Source organism: Astatotilapia calliptera, chromosome 3 (genome assembly GCF_964374335.1).
Source record: "Astatotilapia calliptera chromosome 3, fAstCal68.1, whole genome shotgun sequence".
NCBI lineage: Eukaryota > Metazoa > Chordata > Actinopteri > Cichliformes > Cichlidae > Astatotilapia > Astatotilapia calliptera.
This window is the reverse complement of record NC_137424.1, coordinates 7,932,152-7,950,298: the sequence shown is the minus strand read 5'-3', so window position 1 is coordinate 7,950,298 and position 18,147 is coordinate 7,932,152. Positions and strand designations below refer to the sequence as shown.

Genomic DNA, 18,147 nt, shown 5'->3' with positions numbered 1-18,147 from the left:
AGCACAGAATTAGGATATCAAATAAAGGGGAATAAGAGAATATGAATATAAGCATAAATATGTACATATATACACAGACCTCACACAGAGACAGCAGCTACACTGTGTGTGGATGTGATCCACAGTCACAGCTGTGGGTTTCAGTCAGTGTGTCTCTAACTTCATGGTCACATTTCAAAGCTTATTGGAGCCAGAAGATGTTCAAGTAAAAGATTTATTGCTGTACTCGTCTACCAGGATAACAGGAGGTTCATAAAGCTGTGTAATACTTCAGCTTTACATCATGCAGTAGTAGTTTATTAAACCCCCCAAAATATGACTATCCAGAGTTGGGACCAGGAAGCAGAGTTGCAGTCTTACACGCCTCTCTGCAGCTTCTCTCCTCCTGCTACCCCCCCAAAAACCCATCTCCATAGAGACTGTGTCAGCTCCCAAACAGACAAAAACAAACTAAAAACCAGCAACAAACAACTTAAACATAAACAATCACAAAGAAAGAACAATACAGTATCCACATCTGAACCAAAGAGTAAAACAGTGAAATGTGGATTATTAAACATTAGGTCTCTCTCCTCCAAGTCTCTGTTAGTACATGTTAGTAAAAACATTTCTGCATTTTACCCATATTTTATTTTTAACTCAAAATCAAAGATTCCAGATTCTCCTACATGTTGGTTTTGAATCAGATAGGACGACAGATTTCAGGTGGCCCTGTGTCTTTCTCTATTACATTTGCCACTGTGTAACTCAAAGTTATTTAAGGACTAGTTTATTTCAATGGATGAGTTTACTGACTGATGCGCAGAAGAAATAGTTCTTTATGGAGCCGAGATGGTGTGAATGATGAGACCAAAGACTGCAATATCTTGTACCAAAAATATATTGAATAAATGGAGGAAAGGGGAAATGGAACAAAATAATTAACACAACACACAACATAAATGCCCACAATTAAATAATAAATCAATGCTGTGATCTTTCTGTGCAAAAGTCCTTTTTGGTCCTCTTCTTTTTAAAGTTCACTTTTAAGGTATTCCTCCTTAGAGTCCAGCTTCATACAATGGGGAAATATGTCCGTAATCCAAAGACGGCTAAGTGGGGGAAAGAGGGGAAACAAAGAATGGTCCTACCGGCTCGCCACTTCAATATGAAGAAGATTAATTCAAAGGGAGGGAACAAAACCTGACCTGTAGGTCAGAAAAACGTCCAGTGGCACATCAAGTTCGATTCAGTTTACCGGTAAACAAATATATTTTTCTGCAAGCCTATGTAACAATGCAAATCATCATCAACCAATGTACAACAGTTAAATTATTAATTATCTTGGCTACGTAGCTTAATCTATACATTCCAGTAGCGTTCGCTACAAACAATACAAAAACAACAATAAAGGAAAACAGCTGTCTAACAGACAGCATAGCCGAATTCAAGGCAACACATAACAATAATCATTCAATCGCACTTTGTTTCAAAGTAAGCCCATTAAAGTGCTTAAGTAAATAAAAGTGTTCAAAAACAGCGGTTTTTGAGCCGGAGTTCTGCTCGCGGTGGGAACGCCGCCGCAAAAAGTCATTTTTTAATCGCGGAAACGATCGGCTGGTTACTGACAACCAAAAGGTTGTTTTTGGTAGATATTAAAGATCATGGGTGGGCGGGGCAAATGGAGCAGTTTTCTACAGTCGAGTAAAATTCCAGGAAAGAGCTGGGTGTGGCTTTCCTTTAAATCACATGATCAACAGCTTTAAGATGGAGGCAACTCGCTCAGTGTTTCCTGTTTCATTCTTAGACTGTGGCGATGGTAAGTAGCAGCTTTTCACTTGTTACCTGGCATCTTTTCAGCCACCAATGATAGTCATTGTATGTTATCAACATTTCACTAACTATGTTTTCTCTCATGTTTAAAATAGGCCGACCAAGAGCAAAATAGGTATGTCTGCAGACTCTGCTGTAGCCAAAGTTATCAGATCTCCTGTGTCTTTAAATCCCTAACTGCTCGATCATTATCATTTTAGAAGACAACAATTTCTCAAAGGAGGTTCAAAACTAATGCCTACAAGATTACCAAGAGGATGGTTCGGGGCTCTTACATGACTCCGGGAAGTCAACACTTGGTGGATGAGGTGTGTTACCTTTGACACTTTTAAGACAGTCCTGTTTATCACTACTAACAATAAGCAAATATGTTTTCACTCAACAGATCCTTCACAGCATGTTGTTTCTGGGCAAAATCAACAACATCCCCTTTTCTCCAGAAGAAATCTTCCCTAATCCTTTTGTTTTGGGTTCTTTAATGAGAAGATATCCCAGGCCTTTTAAGTTGTATTCGACTCAGCTTCCCAGGCGAAGTCCCTTCTCCTGTGTGCTCGACATGGTAAGATAACTCTTCTCACATTTTCAGTCAATCTGACAAACTTCCAGTTTTTAGGAAAGTATAATGCAAAGTGCTTTTTTACTGAGAAATCCAAAGAAAATCCATACTGTACCTTATACTTCAACATATGCTTCTAGCTATACTTCTCCACCAAACACAGAGACTGCAGGAGAGCTGGAGACTTGCTTCAGAATTTGTTAATTCTAAATAATGTCTAACAGACTCATTATTGGAGATGCTTACAGTCTTCAAGGCGTATATGATGCTGTCACTGTGTAGCTGCTGGATCTGTTAAGCTCAAAGACTCTAAATTCAGCGTGTTTTGACAGCCCGGCATAGCAAAATAGAAAAAAAAAGGTCAATTAGCAAATTTAATTATAAATTAGTGAGAACAAAGATGGATTTTTGCTTATTGATTTAAAATTAAATAGATTTTTGTGACATGTTTCACCCCCTATCTTAAAATGTCTAAACCAAAAGCATCCAATGGTCCTGCATAGTTAAATAAGTCAAGCAGCGAAACAAACATGTTGATCAACTTTCTATGAAAAACAACTATATAATCAGGTGCAACACTTTGACCAGATCTGTAACTGTTTTCAGATCGTCCTGCAAAATAACTCAGAGAATGAAGAGCAAATAAAGCAGAGTCTGCAAGATCTCCTCACAGACTTGGACTTAGAAGAGAATAATAAAAAAACAGCTTTCGTCTCGTCCACCATCTGCATTTCTCAAAAATCCCAAACCAACAAATCAGAAAGGTACTACGGAGTCTCCATGTCCACCAAAGGTCCTAACGCTGGGAAAATTATGATTGCTGCCTCCTGTCTTAGCAAATGGCATAAATATGTATCTGGTGCGGTGATGACCTATTATCCAAACACAGTCCAGAAAGATTACTTTGATGGAACAATTGAAGTACCTGGAAATATCAGGTGTGAGGCTTTTTGTCTCCGTGATGGTGCCAGAATGAAGCCTTGCAGATCATGTAAGAATTTGTTTGGCTTGAACACAGAAGACCTCAGAGAGTGGCCATATGGTAACTGTGCTGAAGCTGAGAGCCTGAGCAATTTGCTTGAAAATGAGAGAGAAGTTGAAACACATGTGGATGAATACTCAGCTGAAAAGGATAACAGGCAGAGAGCTGAGGATGAGGTTGGTAGGGTTCTTAGAACCGTGTTGCAAAGGATTCGGTTTAACTGGACAGGTGAATTTTACAACCCAGAACAAGAGTGAGATTTCATGAAATCATTTGCATTCATCATTCTGATAAATCAAAGATTCTCTGCTCTGACAGCATCTGTGTGGATTTTCTGTAATCACAGAGACGTGTATAAGCATGTTTACTTTCCATCTCCATGTAATTGTCACATTTAATAATTAAAACTGGCTTCTATGGGTTTTTGTTTGTTTGCTTACATATCTAGTGTTTAATGCAATATGAAGCATTATCAGACAGCATTTATTGGGAAGAATCCCATATTTATACTGGTCTGTACCCAGGGTACACAGAAAATAAAAACACATGTTTTCTTATTATGATCCCAACTATAATTTACTTAAGCAAAAGCACTACATGTGTAGTTATAATATTTATAGCAGTTACTGTTGAGCTTTAAATTTATCATCTTAAATGTTTATATGCTGATTATATTGCTTTATATAAGAAAGGCCTAACTCTGAGTACACTCTGTGCCAAAAAGTGCTGACAGGAAACTGCATGCTTTTGCAGAAACGTGCTTTTGCAGCTAGAAAGTGAAGCTGATATATATCAGTTTTAATTAGTTTTTACCAACTGCTTGCTAGGGCAATCCCACGAGTTTGGTGTTTTTGTATTGAACATGATTCCAAGTGCTTTCTATAACACATAGCAGAGGTGCCACAACAAAGACTGAGAAGAGGACAGGAAGAGACAGTGAAAGAGATGCACTCCTTCGCCATTCATGTTAAAGCGTTGCATAGCTTTAATTTTAGAGAGTGTTGCATAACTTTAGTCATTTTTCTACCACAGGTGAAGCCAAGAATTGTGAAGCTCTCTTTTGGCCAAATACCAGAATCTGTAAGAAGAAGAAAAAACAAACAATCAAATAGGTCATTATTAAGAGAACAACAATCTCTTGATGATTATCCACAGTGTCTTTGATAACTCTGAGATACAAACTGTCAAGGATATACACATCCCAGCAAACAATAGCTGTGTTTGACTAAAGCGATTAATAACAAGGACAGAGCTACAATCACTACAGTCAAACATAAAGGGCTTAATCCTGAATCCAAGTCTGAGCTGTGATGCCGTTGGTGCTGAAAGCTGCTCAGATCCTGAAGCTGCACGTTTTGTCTCTCTCTAACCAAACCAGCAGCAAAAGAAGACACATTTCGCTTGACATAAACATTGTCATGAATTCCCTCTTACTTTTGCTGGTTTGCTTCCACCACCATTAAAACACACACAGAAAAACAACACAGCACAGCTCTCTGCCTCTCTCAGTGTACTTTAAGAACACCGTTTCCCATCTCAAATCTCTGTTTTTGGCATTATTCGCTTGCTTGTTATGAAGCAGTCTACCGTTGCTTACAGTGCTGTTGGCCGCCGGTTTTTTTTAATGACTTCCGACAAGACAGCCTCATTTCTCCTGTTCAATACCAAATTTTATTTATTTTTTTCACATTAAGTGAAACTGCAAAATGCTCTGCTGTGTCTCTATTAAAACCTCTTATTAAAACCTCTGAATCACTTCAGCAGCATCAGCCAATGTACATTTGTTGAGTCGTGGTTCTCGTCTGCTTTTGTTCTACTGCAGAATAATATTTTTAAGGTTATCTACTGTAAAAAGCTAGGCCAGGAAAATCTGCTTCATGGTTTTGTGTTTTATCCTCAGTTACTTTGACACAAAAGCATCTGCTGTGATGCTCACACCTCTGATGAAGTTTCACAAGTGTCAGTACTGATAAATGATCAGAATTATAATGTTTCTGACTCTCTGAGTAAGAATTAAATGGAATCTAATTGGGACCTTGTGAATTGGAATTGAACAGGTTCTAGAAATCAGTGATGATACTCAGCTCCAATACCCACCTATGATATTAGGCTGACGAACGCTGACTGGGTTTCATTTACCAGCTTTTTATGTTCTTCCTGCAGTTTCCTCCCCACATCACTCATCTTAACTTTTTTCCAGTCCTCCTCAGTCTAAACAGAACACACAACAATACAAAGAAAAGCTCAGGTGATTGATCTCTAACACTAGGCATCCCCAGTCTTATTCTTAGCAGTCTAACTTCTCACCATATCTTTGAAGGACTCTCCATTGTAGTAGCGCTTGGATGCTGGATACTCTATCGTTTTGTCACATAGTTCCAGGAAACTGGAAGCCACCAGTCCGTCATAGCCGTACAGCTTTTTGTCCTCACGCGTCATCAGCACAAGCTCGTCACATGGACATGAGGTGCCCTTTACCACACCAATAACCTGCATTTTTACAATCTCGGGAAGGTAGAATTTTCCCCAGGCGTTAACTTCATCATCATCCCCGTTGTATTTGGTGTTCTCAAGCTCTTCTATCCACAGGTCAGCACCACTTGGCTTCTTCAGGTGAACGCACATGCTTTTGTTTTTGGAAACAAAATCTTTCACCCATTTCAGGTACTTTTCACCTGGAAAGAAGCAGACAAGGAAATATGGATGAATGTAGAAGTGTTGGAAAAGACAAATAGCAAGGTTATCCTACAGCAGTTTGTGAAAATGTTGTATCTTGAAATAAGCAGGCAAAATGAGGATCTCACTTATCTCATATGTTCTGACTACCGACTTTCTTCAGTTAAAGGACAAAAAAAGGGCACACTGGAGGCTGACAGAGTGTGCAATGGTGGGAATCATTTTGCAGAACTCACTAAAGTTTGTTTCTCCTGGAACAAGCTTTTTACACTTCGGCAAATGAAAATACTGTGTTAAACTAAAAAAGAGCACCAGACCAAGGTCTACAGTACTAACAGAAAAGCATGCCGTTACCTGTTGCCTGTCGACACAGCTGCTGATCTTCCTCACCAAAAAAATGAGGATCCCTGAAAGGAATAGAAAGGTTATGTTAAAATGAATGACTGTCACGGTGATCATGGGAAGCTCCAAAATATCACAACAATAGCTACGAAATCACAAAATGCAGTGTGATGTCTGTAAGCACCAAACATGACATCTCTGCAAATTCATCTTGAAACATGTAGGTACCTCACACGTACAGCTGCAGCCATCTCAGCCATTTATCACTGTGGCTGCCAAGTGGCTGCCACTTCACAAGCGCATGGCACAACATAGAAGAGCCACCTCCACAGGACAAGACTCAGCAGTCCATCTGCATCTTAAGGATAAAGGACACTCTTTCGAGGATGCTAATGTTCACATTTTGGGCAGAGAGGACAGATGGTTTGAAAGAGGAGTGAAAGAAGCATCTATGTCCACTGTGAGCGACCATCTTTGAACAGAGGCGGGGTTTACGACACCAACTCTCTGCCATCTATAATCCAGTTTTGAGATCCTTCCCAGACGCCTTAACGCCCACTCACATCCTGGGCCATCTGACCTCAGGAATTCGCATGATAAGGTGGGGCCAGGTTTCACAATGAACTCACCCGAAACTGGCTGATTGGGGCCCACACCCAGTTTCCCACCTTGGCTCAGGTGATTAGAGGATCATCAGGGGGTCCTTTTGTCCCTCTGTGGGGGGAAACTCCCACTAGGTTTATATCTGGGACTCTCCACCATTTGACCTTAGAACTGAAGAAGCTTCTCGGATGAGAGGTGAAACGTCTTCAAGTAACTTAAAGAAGTCCAGACGCTTTTCTTTGCAAGCTCCTTTGACTACGATGACCTGGATGACTGAGAACCTTCACAGACATAAGGTGAATGTGACAAACAAAGCGCCTTCTTGTTCTCGGTGATAATGTAAAGTTATTAATGAAAAAACAAACGAGTAAAAAACGGACTGGAAACATGTCTTCAATCAAAACTCGACAAAAACAAAGAAACAGCCTCACTTCTCTGCGACGCTCCCTAAAAATGACGTTACGTGTTACGTACCAGAGATTTCTATACAGCCCTTTATCAAGCCGAGAGAAAGTGACGCAAACCCTCCAACTAATAACGACTAGCAGAGAGGCTCAGCTGAGTGTAGTTACCTGGTTTGCAGACGCATACAGACGTTTCCTGTCCTCTCGGACGCAGCTGTGATAGAACATGTGGTGCATTACCGCCACCAACTGGCTTGGAGTGAGGACCGGAAATCGCTCATGCCAAATCAAAAAAAAAAAACATAAAGAAAGATTAAGTGAAGAGATAAATGAATACATTAAATCAAGAAGAAAAAAACCCACCACCGGACATATACATCCTCATATCCTTCTGTACAAATGAGTTTGTTTTAGAAACTGAAAAAAGCCACAAAACCTTCACATCTAGAAATCCTTTGCAGTAAAACTTGTTTTTTGGCAGGTTCCACAGGTTTTGAATCAGTTTTCTTCTTTATTCCTGATAATTTTGACAATGAAAAAGAACATGTTCTATAGGGCTTTGGAGTTGACGTCACGCCGCAATGCATTGTGGGAGCGCGGCACCATTTTCGAGGTCTACGAATCAAAACAAACACACTGTGTTGGAACGACGATTACAAGATGCTTAAAAGCAGCTCAAAAGAGAATGGACTGTATAGAGACCGATTGCGTCCAGAGGCGAAGCGGCGGTACTTGCAGAAAATAGCGTGCAGTGGAAATGTGGACCCGTATGAAATACGGCCGTGGAGTAGAAACCCTGAAGACGTAGCCTGATATATTTTCGTACCTTATCTGTGGAGTCAGCGCGTACAAGTCGTCATTCAAACAAAGGTAAGTCAGCTCGAGTACTGCGTGTGAAATGCGTTTGATTTCCCTGCAAACATTCACATTAGTGCAGCATAAATTCATTCATGAGGGGAAATTACAGTGAGAACATGTGGAGGCTGTTAGAGGGAGAAGATAGTGAGTTCAGTGCAGGGCTGTGCAGAGAGGTTTAAAGGGGCGGGTGCTCAAAGTTAAAAAGGGGCACATTGAACCAGGCTGAATAACAACAACACACATTCATCAAGAATCTAATATGGGAAGGGCAGGGCTGTGTTGGTCTGAGACTGTAGACATTAAAAAGTCCACAGGAGAGATGGTAGCTGATTAAACAAGTGTCATGAGATAATAACTAAATGCAAAGATTGGTGACAGCGCTTGGAACCATAAGGCAACAAAAAACTATGTATGTTAAAAAAAAAAAAAATATATATATATATATATATATATATATACACACACAGTGGGGCAAAAAAGTATTTAGTCAGCCACCGATTGTGCAAGTTCCCCCACTTAAAATGATGACAGAGGTCAGTAATTTGCACCAGAGGTACACTTCAACTGTGAGAGACAGAATGTGAAAAAAAAATCCATGAATCCACATGGTAGGATTTGTAAAGAATTTATTCGTAAATCAGGGTGGAAAATAAGTATTTGGTCACCTCAAACATGGAAAATCTCTGGCTCTCACAGACCTGTAACGTCTTCTGTAAGAAGCTTTTCTGTCCCCCACTCGTTACCTGTATGAATGGCACCTGTTTGAACTCATCATCTGTATAAAAGACACCTGTCCACAGCCTCAAACAGTCAGACTCCAAACTCCGCCATGGCCAAGACCAAAGAGCTTTCGAAGGACACCAGGAAAAGTATTGTAGACCTGCACCAGACTGGGAAGAGTGAATCTACAATAGGCAAGCAGCTTGGTGTGAAAAAATCAACTGTGGGAGCAATCATCAGAAAATGGAAGACATACAAGACCACTGATAATCTCCCTCGATCTGGGGCTCCACGCAAGATCTCATCCCGTGGGGTCAAAATGATCATGAGAACGGTGAGCAAAGATCCCAGAACCACACGGGGGGACCTGGTGAATGACCTGCAGAGAGCTGGGACCAAAGTAACAAAGGTCACCATCAGTAACACACTACAACGGCAGGGAATCAAATCCCGCAGTGCCAGACGTGTTCCGCTGCTGAAGCCAGTGCATGTCCAGGCCCGTCTGAAGTTTGCCAGAGAGCACATGGATGATACAGCAGAGGATTGGGAGAATGTCATGTGGTCAGATGAAACCAAAGTAGAACTTTTTGGTATAAACTCAACTCGTCGTGTTTGGAGGAAGAAGAATACTGAGTTGCATCCCAAGAACACCATACCTACTGTGAAGCATGGGGGTGGAAACATCATGCTATGGGGCTGTTTTTCTGCCAAGGGGACAGGACGACTGATCCGTGTTAAGGACAGAATGAATGGGGCCATGTATCGTGAGATTTTGAGCCAGAACCTCCTTCCATCAGTGAGAACTTTGAAGATGAAACGAGGCTGGGTCTTCCAACATGACAATGATCCAAAACACACCGCCCGGGCAACAAAGGAGTGGCTCCGTAAGAAGCATTTGAAAGTCCTGGAGTGGCCTAGCCAGTCTCCAGACCTCAACCCAATAGAAAATCTGTGGCGGGAGTTGAAAGTCCGTGTTGCTCGGCGACAGCCCCAAAACATCACTGCTCTCAAGAAGATCTGCATGGAGGAATGGGCCAAAATACCAGCTACTGTGTGTGCAAACCTGGTAAAGACCTATAGTAAACGTTTGACCTCTGTTATTGCCAACAAAGGTTATGTTACAAAGTATTGAGTTGTATTTTTGTTATTGACCAAATACTTATTTTCCACCCTGATTTACGAATAAATTATTTACAAATCCTACCATGTGGATTCATGGATTTTTTTTTTTCACATTCTGTCTCTCACAGTTGACGTGTACCTCTGGTGCAAATTACTGACCTCTGTGCAAGTTCCCCCACCTAAAATGATGACAATCGGTGGCTGACTAAATACTTTTTTCCCCACTGTATATATCAGCAATCAATCAGAAAATCATTGGTTCATATTACAATTAAATATGAACAGGCTCCTTAGATGTAAGCAGTTCAGATCTGATGTCATTTACATTCTTCACACAGCACATTCGTCCAGGCTGACAGGTAAACATAGAACTAATCTCAGGTAACATGACTCATAGTAGAGATCCAGTAAGAAAGATTGCAGGCTCTAATATTATTACCACACAATCCAAGGACACACCAACAGCTCAGATTTGTAGAACTATTTAAACAAATGTCTTCTGAATATTCAATTCAGGTTCACAGTGGGGGGGGGGGGTTTCGTGGAATTTTTTAAATAAAGTCTGCAACACAGAAAGAGCTGTGATCAAGCTATTTATTACTGCGCCAACACACATCAAACATCACAGTTCAGTCATGTCAGCGCTGCCACAGAGGTCGTGCTCCTCCTCCTTTACGCCTTCCAAGGAAGAGGGAGGAAGTTACAAACTGATCCTACCACACTTCACGTGTCTCGCTATGAAACCTAACGCATCAATGGTTGTGCTGTTTTGTGCCCTTGGCCTTATCAGCACCTGTAAAGGGAGTTGTTTTCTCAAACTGCTGAAGTAAGTTCATCTAGTTTTAGCAACTTTCACTGAACAGTAACAGTGTCACAACTAAGCATATGCATAAGCACTTAAACACTTTAAATGAGAATAACAGAACATTTCTATTACAGAGGCTGGAACCTGTCCCAGTAGTAGGTAGAGCACACCTGGACAGGTCACCAGTCTGTCAGAGGACTAACACAGAGACAGACATCAGAGTAACAAATCTATTTAAAATTAATGTAAGTTTGCTGCAGCTGTATGTATGAACATGTGTTTCTGTGCTCACAGTCCACCTCTCAGGAACCTGCAGTTCACTTTTAGTCTACTTTAAACAGACCTCACAAAAGGCTGATGTGGCTGGATCAGTAGTCTGATTTGAGTACGATACCTTTGGCCAGGGATTCATCTGGTGCATCGCTTCACTGCAGTCTTACGTATTTTCCCCACACCTGAATAAAAAAATACTGATATATACAAATAACAGCTTCAGCTGATGCAGCCTGACCCAATCCTAGATGTTCAGCACACAGAGACACAGAGGTGCCGTTTAAAGTTTAGTGTTAACCTGAGTCACTGATCATTTGCAGTATTACAGAGTCTGGCAGTCTTTGCATGATGTCCACGTCACTGTAAGTTTCTAGCTGACTTCACTGCAATTTCAATTTCAATTTCTGCTGTTCACAAACGCTGTCCATCTAATCTGACTGAGCTGGAGCTGTTTTGCAAAGAAGAATGGGCAAAGATTTCAGTCTGTAGATGTGCAAAGCTGGCAGAGACAGACCCTAAAAGACTGGCAGCTGGAACTGCAGCAAAAGCTGGTTCTACAAAGTGTTGACTCAGGGGGCTGAATAATTACGCACACCCCACTTTGCAGTTATTTATTTGTAAAAAATGTTTGGAATCATGTATGATTTTCGTTCCACTTCTCACGTGTGCACCACTTTGTGTTGGTCTTTCACCTGGAAGTCCAATAACATTGATTCATGTTTGTGGCTGTAATGTGACAAAATGTGGGAAAGTTCAAGGGGGCTGAATACTTTTGAAAGCCACTGTATATGTAGACACAGGACTACAAGTAGAAGATCAGACATGAAAGTGGAGATAACACAGAAGACCTGCAGCAAAGGTCAGAGGTCAGACTGGGCCCTGGATTCAACAATGAGCCAATGATCATCAAGCAGTGACTAAAGCAGAGCCCTGACGTTCTGACATTCATCACACAGTCAGAACAAATGTCTGCTGATGACTTCATCTCATGAAACGACTGATAGATGTCAGTTCATTGATCAGCTGAGCTGCTGATCTTCATCGTCACAGAAACATTCAGCTTGTTTCAATCAGGAAATAACTCCCACTACTCCCAGTTTGAACTGTTCCCACTCAAAATGCTGTGAGAACAATGATCATTGTAGGACTTCACAAACATCACGTGTTGTTTTCCACATGTAAGATCAGCAAACACACAGAAACTTCCTGTTGCCACACACGGCCTCTAAAATCTCTTCCACGCTTTCTGTCTGAAGTCCACTCTCTGTGTCGGATCCACAGGAAACAACAAGATCTTATTAACATGGTTTTCAATGTGTCTCCTTCCAAAAAGTCCAACCAATGAACAAATGTGTGTATTTGTGGAGGCCGAACAAAAGCATGACACATTTCTCTGTTTCTATAAACTGGAGTCAAACACAAACATGAAGAGTTTCACTGACAGACTCCAAAATGCCCCCACAGTGGATCAAAGGGAAATCCTACAGTGTGGCCAGAGACTCTTAATGGCTCCAACATCAACACATCCACAATGTTGGATCCAGTTCTGCCTCACAGAGTTACTAAGACACACCCTCTGCAGCATCACAACAGCTCCACCTGCTTCACCTGCCTCCTCAGCATCTGTACACCTGAAGAGAAAAGAAAGGCTCCAACAGCTCAAATCTACAAAGGATTCATGAAGTTTCATCCAACAATAACATGTTTGCCTTCCACAGTGTGCTGTTAGACACCACTGTACCTCTGCCATTTCAAAAAGAGCAGCTTGGGAACATTTTGGCTCCAAACACTTTGTGTTTAAGTTCTTTGTTTTCTTTGTGAAGCCGACAACATCTGGAGCTTTGTGACTCATAGAAACATCATTTTGTTCTTTACATGACAGCAGATTGGGACTGAATAATCAATCACTATCAAACCAATAAAGACAAACATGCTGATTTTACAGGAACTTTGTTGGAGAAGCTGCAAAGACATGAAACTGGTGGAGATCCCAAACCAGTTGATAGTGCTGGTTATTCCAAATAAAGCTGTTTCCCTTTGAGATGAAATGACTTTGTGTCCTGATATATAATAAAGATGTTGTTGTTTTTGAGCCCCTGTATTAAAAGTAGTTTAAAGTCAGCTTGAGTTTGATGTCTTTATGTCAAAGCTGCTCATGATGTTGAGCTGCTGATGGAATAAAAACAATATAAAAGCATGTAGTCCAGACTTAAATGCAGCCTGTTGTTAGCTGAGGTCCACACACAGTGTTTGACAGTGTAAAGTGTGTGAAAGGGCTGCTGGTGGAGCTCACTAGGATGAGCAGGTGACCACGAGGTGGAGAGCAGCTGGCCTGGCTTTGACCCGGGCCACGCCCCCTTTCTCTCTGCTTTGCTGTCACTTATCTTCACTGCTCTGTCCAATAAAGCTGAAAAAGGCCCCGAATCAAAGAAATCTGCTGCAGCCTCTGAAATGTCTTCTGTTTCCTTCCCGACGGCTTTTTCACCGTCAGCCCATCAGACAGTCCAGCAGCATTTATGATGATGTCATGATGTTGAAGAGGCTGCTACGGTGGCCTCCCATGACCCCCAGCCTCATCACAGCTGAGATGCAGACATTTGAAAACATTCAGCAGACAACTGAATAACAGTCCAACACAACAGTCTGTGTGCAGACACACACTGACCTTTCATATAGTCAAACACAGCTGGTTGAGTCATTTCTCTGTGAGTCTAAAGTGAATCTAGTATTTGAAAGTCCACTTCCTGTATTTGTTGTTGAAGACTTCTTCAGCTTCTTCTCAAGGACATCAGCTGCTTGTTTGGCAGCAGAGGCAGTTAAGAAGCTTCCTGAAAAACACTGAACAGTGAGTTCACTGTGGCATATGACAGATTCAGCTTTCTGTGTGCAAATGTGTCTGTGTCGACCTTTCAAATGCTGTTGAATCCAAAACATCAGCGGCTCCTCGGCTGCTCACTTCATGCACTTCTGTCTGTGTGACAGTCCAATGACATCACAGCTGTTTCCAGCCCCAGTGTCTCAGGACTGGACACCTTTAAACATGTCGAGGATCAAACAGCGTCCAGCTAAACACACATGAAACTATCAGAGCTGACAATCATTCCAATAACATCTAATGGTTCATGTATGTAGACACAGGACTACAAGGAAATGGCTCTCAGCATCTGGCTGTGGGAACACATGAGTCCCTGTTTGTGTTCAGATTGTGTGCATGTTTTAGACGTGTGTCACATGTAGAAACACAACAATCCCACAATGACACACAGATGTGTTTGACACAGCTGTGCAGCTGTAAGTTGTTTCTAATGATTCATTGAAGCTCTTCTAACATTCTGGAGATGATCAGTACATGAATCTGTTCAACACGACAACAATTTGACTTCAGTGTGAACGTTTGCATTAAATAACCTTCTTCATCCAGCTGACAGCATCTTCATCCTATGATGTGAACAGTTCCTCCTGTTGATGACAAACCTCTGACAGGATCTGCTTGAGGAGCTTTTTCATGTGCAGCTCTCTGAGCTCAGGGCTGAGCTGCTGTTTCATCTTTAAGAGCTGCTGCCTCCTCGCCGGACTTGTTCTCCTCTTCTTCTCCTAATGACACCATTTCTGCTTCATATTAAATTCAATAAAGATGCTGACATGTATCTGTAGCAACAACATCATTGAATCTAGAACAACTGGAGCCAAACCAGTGGCTCTGCTGGGATCACTGGTGAGCCAACACTTCCTTGTTGATGCAGATTTCAGGGCTTCCTTTTGCTCCTCCGTTATAACTGTTCTCTCTTCTCAACACATGATGACACAAAGGAATCAGCAGTGACAAAGATGATGCTGAAGAGAAGCACACACTTCACACATATAACAGAGCAGTGCAGTTACACACACCTCTGCTCGACATCAGGCCTCAAACAAAGACACAAAACACTAACTTGACTCTAAACAGAAGAAACGAGCAGCTGTTTCTGTTCTGTGCTTATTTATATTTGACACACATGCTTCTCTTTGTGCAAACACACATCGCACTATAAGGGTAACCTCGCACACAATGATTGGACAGCACAGTGATGATGCTGGGAGATCCTATACGCAGCAACACAGAAACACTGAGAACTTTAAACAATGATGGAAAGTGTTATAAATGACTTGTTGGCCTCTGATCTGTCACAAACAGCTGAAACGTGTCTCTCATGAGTCACATGAAGGTTTTTGACAGAAAGGACAAAAAGTAGCTGCAGTCAGTTTGTGTCATTTTTATATTTATTTATCTGGGAGAAAAATCTGAGGGACATTAAAATGTGTTTTCAACAGAGACAAGAACATGAATATAACAGAACAGGTAAATGAACATGTTTCAAGTAAACAGCTGGACTGATCAGGTCCAAACACAGAGTGATAAACTTGTCAAACAGCTGTCATATCTTTATATAGAAGCTCTTTATAAATGCTGCTCACTGCAGTCTGTTTACTAATAATGTCAAAGTGTTAGAAACACAGAAACATCAGAATGGTCTTTGTTCACAGAAACCTGTCTGGGATCCTTTGTTGTTCTTTTGATGCAGAGTTACATTATAAATATAAAGAGTTATTTCAGAGTCTCATCAGTTTTCCTGCATGTCTTTATTTAACACATCAGCAGGGCTGAAGCTCTCATGTTAAACACACACTGATCTATGGACACGTTCATGTGTTTCTAACAGAACCAGGCTGTTATCAGCCTGCACTAACATTATGTCACACACACTGAATGTAACAGTGACAGTTTACATCATCACACAATCAGCTGTGATTGTTTCACTGTCATCAAACGAGTCAACAGGAAGTAGAATCAATAGAAACCAATCATTTCCTGACAGCATGTCTGATGGAAATAAGTGCAGATTATGTATGAAGTCTAACTGCACACAGTAACTGTGTTACAATAAGGACTTAACAGCGCCCTCTGCTGGAGTGTTTCAGTACTGCGTTAACTAGAATACACCACCTCCTCCTCACACCACCTGCTACAGCTCTACTCTTCTATGACTACAGTCATCCACAGCACTGATGTGAGGTCACATGGTTCATATGTAAGGAGCACAGCTGACCTCAGGTCAGTTTAATGACTGTGAGCAGCAGCTGTGTTATTGTCACTGTGACAGGGAGACACTCTCAGACACAGCGCTCATGTCAGCTTGTTCTCATGCAGGAGGATCAGGAGCTCCATGTTTGTCTTTCTGTTTGAATCATGATGTGTTTGTGCCATCAGAGTCTGTCATGAGTACTCAGGGTTTCACAGCAGCTCTTCTGGATGCTGACGAGGACTCCAACCTCATGTTTCACCTCTCTGAGCTTCTGATGTCTGTGAACACTCGTGTTTCTTCTCTGGGCTCATCTGGACAAAAACACCTTTCTGTGTTTGGCTGCAGCCTCATTCTGACTGACAGGAAGTGTGTTATCCATGAGCTGCACTTCTGTCAGGAAGTTTCCTGCTGTGTTTCCTGTCTGTGGACAAACACGAGTGTTCCAGCTGAGGACTTGGTTCCTTCCACCTGTCCATACAGGACATCACGCTGTCTGCAGCTCTGTAAATGCAGCTCCAGGTCCTTCCACGTGCTGCTCTGTATTTGTGCAGTTTGTAGTGTGTCCTGGGAAACGTAGCACACATGGTGTTCTTCTGCTGTTTCCTCCTTTCACTGAGTGTGAAACACTGACGCTGTGCTGTTGTTCACAGAGGGGAGCTGATTCTAGCTGCAGCTGGACTCTGTCATCTAACTGAATGTGTTGGTGCTGATCACGGGGCTCTGAGGGGGGAGCAGCAGGAGGACTCTGGATGCTGACGTCAGTGTATCTGTGGAAGCTCCCACAGCGTGTCTGTCATTCAATATTGTGCTGTATATTGTATCTATGCAAAGATGAACAGACTGTGTGTTCACTGGTCTCTGTGCTGCAGCTCTGATGTCATCATCACTCCCTCCTCCACCCTCAGCAGTCCCAGCATGCTGCTGTGGTGCACCCCACCCTCACTCTACACCTGAGCCACAGACCACACCCTCCACCTCAATATACACCACAGTTTTCTCTGCTGTGGAAATGAGATCAGGAGGAAATCATCATTATTATTATTTAATAAACGCTCACATTAATGTGGGCTTATTTGTTTCATATTAGAAACATTAGTTGAGTGTTTTTAGTATAAAATGGTCAAAGTCCCTCTTTTTGCTCCTCCCCTCACCTGTGGATGGGCGGTGCTGTTACCGTGGTGACAGCTTGGATGTGTTTCAGTCCTGCCTGGTTATCACTGCAGGAATCTTTCACATTTATTACAGGTAATAACTCTGATTTTTCTGTGTATTATGAACCAAATGTATCCTGATACACACAGAGATGGATGAGCAGAGGTTTTTTTTGCAGTTTATGTAGTTACTATGGACTTAATGCATACATATTATTAAAATTAGGGCTATAACAGTTGTATTGATGTATAGAAACTTGAAATGCTCCCACAAATGGCTCCACAGCATGTAAAAATATAACAAAAGCTCTGGCGGACTTGGTTCTGTGGTCAGTCTTAAAGGGTGAAGTTCAACTCTGTAATCTTCACTGTGTCACAGAGTTCAGTGAGTCCTGTTATTCACAGTATCAATCAGATCATCAGAGAACAGCTGATCAGCAATCAGTGGTGCCAACAGCGCCTCCTGTGGTGAGAGGATGCAATAATGCAATGTAGCATTTTTCCACTCAACACTTGCAGTCATGGAAACTGTCTGTTGGATCTGTGTGACGTTGCTTTCTTGGTTAGAGTTCCTCACAAATGTCCAGATGATTCTTCTAATGAGGCGTCGACCATGTTTGCAGCTCTTTGGAAGAAAACGTCGCCCTTTGCCATCCTTACTTTTCTTTGACTTCTTCAAATGCAGCTGAACTCCAGCTGGTATTTTCTTGGACTTTGCAGCTGTTTCTGGTCATCAGTTCATTCCTGCAAACCTCTGAAGCTGAACAACAATGATGCTGC

The 18,147-nt window shown here is 41.8% G+C and overlaps 2 long non-coding RNA genes across 2 annotated transcripts in view; both read right to left on the bottom strand.

Moving 5' to 3' along the window:
- Positions 1-18,147, bottom strand: part of LOC145424853 (uncharacterized) — a 52,842-nt gene that overhangs the window by 5,938 nt on the left and 28,757 nt on the right. The window lies entirely within an intron of this gene.
- On the bottom strand, positions 4,312-5,663 carry LOC145425120 (uncharacterized). The gene is made up of 2 exons (XR_013905787.1): positions 5,448-5,663; positions 4,312-4,428 (listed from the first exon to the last, which is right to left on the bottom strand). It is a non-coding gene; the product is annotated as an uncharacterized LOC145425120 (long non-coding RNA).